This window comes from Chrysochloris asiatica, unplaced genomic scaffold (assembly GCF_000296735.1).
Source record: "Chrysochloris asiatica unplaced genomic scaffold, ChrAsi1.0 scaffold00133, whole genome shotgun sequence".
NCBI classification, from domain to species: Eukaryota; Metazoa; Chordata; class Mammalia; order Afrosoricida; family Chrysochloridae; genus Chrysochloris; species Chrysochloris asiatica.
The window spans coordinates 9,272,006-9,275,958 of record NW_006408651.1 but is presented as its reverse complement, the minus strand read 5'-3'; the positions used below and the strand labels follow the sequence as shown (position 1 = coordinate 9,275,958).

General features: G+C 37.5%; 1 pseudogene; it reads left to right on the top strand.

The window, feature by feature from the left end:
* The first annotated feature begins 1,260 nt into the window (after positions 1 to 1,260).
* LOC102832923 lies at positions 1,261 to 1,806 on the top strand (annotated as a pseudogene).
* The last annotated feature ends 2,147 nt before the right edge of the window (positions 1,807 to 3,953 follow it).

The window sequence follows — 3,953 nt, the reverse complement described above, 5'->3', positions numbered from 1 at the left end:
TGTACTTGGCAATGATTATCTTCTCAGGCAAGGAATCATAAAGATGCCAGATTTATAGAAGGGCTAACCGTCTGTAGAACATAGGGGTTAGTAAAGGATTTGAAGAGAACAAAATATGTTACAGCATACAAGAAACAAAATCAGATTATCTACTGACTTGGGACCTTTGTTGTTATCTTCTCCCCTCTTATAAAATTTTGTTGTTGGTTCTGTCGAGTGAGATCAAACTCATTTCAACCTCACATACAACAGAATGAAACATTGATCTGTCTTGGTCCATCTTCACAATCATTGCTATGCTCAACAATCTTTCTATTGTTTTTGCCACTGTGCATTTTGAGTCCTTCCAATTTAAGAGACTCATGGAGTCCTGGTGTGGTGTTAATGGATAAGCACTGGACTGCTAACCATAGATCAGCAGCTCAAACCTCTTTGGAAACCCTGTACAGGGTCTTTATGTTTCAGAACCAATTTGATGGGTTTTAACAGCAACAACTTCCTGTACTATATTGCACAATATTCTATTTTGGTTCAAATGGTTTTCATTTGGCTGATTTTTGGAAGTAGATCCCCAGATCTTTCCTTCTGTCTTAGTTTGAAAGTTTCACTGAAACCTGTCCACCATGGATGATCCTGCTGGTATTTGAAATACTGATAAGGATAGTTTCCAGGGTCATAGAAACATGCATGCCAATGCAATACAACAAACTGACAGATGGATGGTGATTATAAAGTTTAGGGTGCAATTAAAATGATCTGGGAGGATATCTAGCATGTAATTGGGTTTAGGCTTGGGTCTAGTTAAATAGTCCAAATTTTGAGAGTCAGATTAATAAAACATTTGGAATGAAATAATCCCCTCTTTTCCTGGCCATTTTGATTGATTTCATTTGACTGCTACTTAGTTATGGTTGTGTGATGTGGAGTCGGTTCCAACTCAGAGTGACCCTGTATAGGATTTCCGAGGCTATAAATTTTTAGAGAAGCAGAAAGTCTCATCTTCTTCCGCAGAGTGACTGGTTGGTTTGAACTGCTGACCTTGCGATTAGCAGCATCATAGTCCACTAGCTAAAAAGGTAACTAAAGCATATCCCATGAATATCAGTTTTAAGGGATGTTAATAATTACCAGGAATAAAAATAATTGGGCCAGGGAAACCTCAGAGTCGGAATAGGAGACAGAGGTGGAGGTGACGCTGAGGCTGGAATAGGAGTCACTGCTGAGGCTGGGGCCTGTTTTTGAGCATCAGTGAAGGCGGGGATGGGAGGCTTTTTCTCAAGTATCTTTTCCAGTCTGTTTGGAACCTGGGAAATGAGGATTTTAATTTTGGGATTAGATGGTTCAAGAAAAAACACAATTTTGTACAGATTACAGGTTGGAGAAGTCGTTACTACTATTCCTACCATTGAATTTAATGTTGAGACAGCAACATACAAAAACCTCAAATTTCAAGTTTGGGATTTAGGAGGACAGACAAGTATCAGGTCATACTGGCCATGTTATTATTCAAACACAGATGCAGTAATTTCTGTAGTAGACAGTTGTGACCGAGGTCAAATTAGCATTTCCGAATCAGAGTTAGTTGGTATGTTGAAGGAAGAAGAGTGGAGAAAAGCTGTTTTAGTGGTGTTTGCAAATAAGCAGGACCTGGAGCAGGCCATGACTTCCTCAGAGATGGCAAACTCACTGGGGTTACCTGTCTTGAAGGACTCAAAGTGGCAAATATTCAAAACTTCAGCTACCAAAGGCACTGGCCTTGAAGAGGCAATGGAATGGTTAGTTGAAATATTAAAGAGCAGACAGTAATCGGGCTGCTTCTGCATGTCTGAAATGAAAGTTACCTCGTGAATCACTTTAAAAACCTCCAAGTGTGGGTCACAGTGCTCAATGTTAAATCCACACGATGACTGGTGTGTACAGGACTAACCCCAGTGTTTGTAATAAATACGGAAAATGACTATTTGGTTGGAGGGGTAATTCATCTTGATTGAACCAACTGAATGTCTCTCCTTTGTAATATAAAACCTTCCTTCCTTCTTTTCTTGTGTTAAGACATATATTCTATTTGTCTGGAACTCTTGATTTAAATATAGTCCTTTTGAAGAATGCATTCTTGTAGGGGAAAGAAACTTATTTTGGAATGAGTGATCAAAGGTTATTTGTGGAAACACTAATACTAACTCAGATTTTATTTTTCCCTAAAGATTAGACTTGGTAGAGTAGGCTAGGAACATAGTGTATGTGTAATATATTCATTATTTGCTTAACTGACTATGTTAAGTTGTTTAGTTGAAAAGTTTTTGGCTATAGGCATGCCTTTGAAATAATTTTAGTAGTGAACTGCACTAACATACTTGTAATGGTCATTTTGTAGTGCTTTATAGTTTTCAGCACATATCTGATGCATAGTGACCTAATTGATCTATACAGGAATCCTGTGAGACAGGTAGCACATGCTGTAGTTCTTTATTTTGTGGACCCGAGTTGCTATTAAGTAGACTGGCACAGAGTCACATGCTGGTGAAAGGAACAGCTCAAAGTAGGATTTTGGGATCAGGAACTTGTTCCATGTGCTACTTCTTGTCGTCAAGTGCTATCAAGTCAGTTCTGACTCATAGCAACCCTGCATAGGTTTCCAAGGAACGGCTGGTGAGTTTGAACTGCCAACCATGCAGTTAGCAATCAAGTGCTTATCCTACAGCACCACAACAGGACTCTTGTGCTATATAATATATTCCTGAAAATGCCAAGCTAGTCAACAGACACAACTCTTAAATATAACTATGCTGATTGAATTTGTCAAAATACATTCAAGATAAAGTTTGTTAAAAATAAAAATAGTAAAAAAAAGTGATCTATGGCAAGGCAATGAAAAAAACTCTATTAGGTTATGCCACATTGAAGAAAATAATTCACATTAAACTGAAAATAGGCCTAAAAAAAAGAATTGGGCCCAAAAAAAGTCAAGTAAGCTTCCTTCTTTTAGGACCTGATGGAGACTTTAACTGACTATGTTCATATCCTCATAAAAATTGTAGGATAATCACTGGACTGCAAGGTCAGTTTGAATGGCAAGGTTTGTTGATTCAAACTCACCAGACACTCCTCAGAACCCCTTTACAGGCTCTCTATGAGCCAGAACCGACTCAATAGCACTTAACAGTAAAGCATAGCAAAGATGGGTGTAGGCACAGTGGAATAAATACATGCAATATCAAAAGTTTCTCTAATGTAGTTTTATTTCCTAATAATGATATGCAATCTTTGATTTTCTTTATTCTTTGCTAAGTTTTCAGTTTGCTATATATATAACACTCAGGTCTTAAATGATTGTTACTGTATGTTTGTTTTAAATTTTTTTAAGAAGGTTAAATTTTGACTAGATTTACTGAAATATAATTGACATAAATAAAAAGCAAATATTCATACATTTTGGAGGACACCATGTTCAATTGGCATAACATATTCCACAAAGACAATGTTCTACAGCCTTTTGTGAGTAGCAACTGGAATCCTAAAATTGCATAAGCAGCCATCGAAGGAGCAACTATTGTTCTCTCCATATGTGGAGTGGACAAGAGTAATGGAAGTTGAAGATACTTAGAATCAATTAGACCAGTGAACTAATGAAACATCAATGTCCACACCTTTGAGACCAGAAGAACTAGATGGGGTCTGGCTACCACTCATTAACAACTGCTCTGAAACAGAGCACATTAGAAGGTCCTGGATAGAATAGGAGAAACTGTGGAACAAAATTCAAAATTATAAAAAAGACTAGGTTTACTGGTTAGTAAGAGACTGGAGGAAACCAAGACTATGGAACTCAGTCACCATGGAAATAAAGTTAAACTTATTTCTAGCCAGGCAGTTGTTGTTATTGTTGTTGTTAGGTGCTATTAAGTCAGTATCGACTCATAGTGACCCTATGGACAACAGAATGAAACACTGCC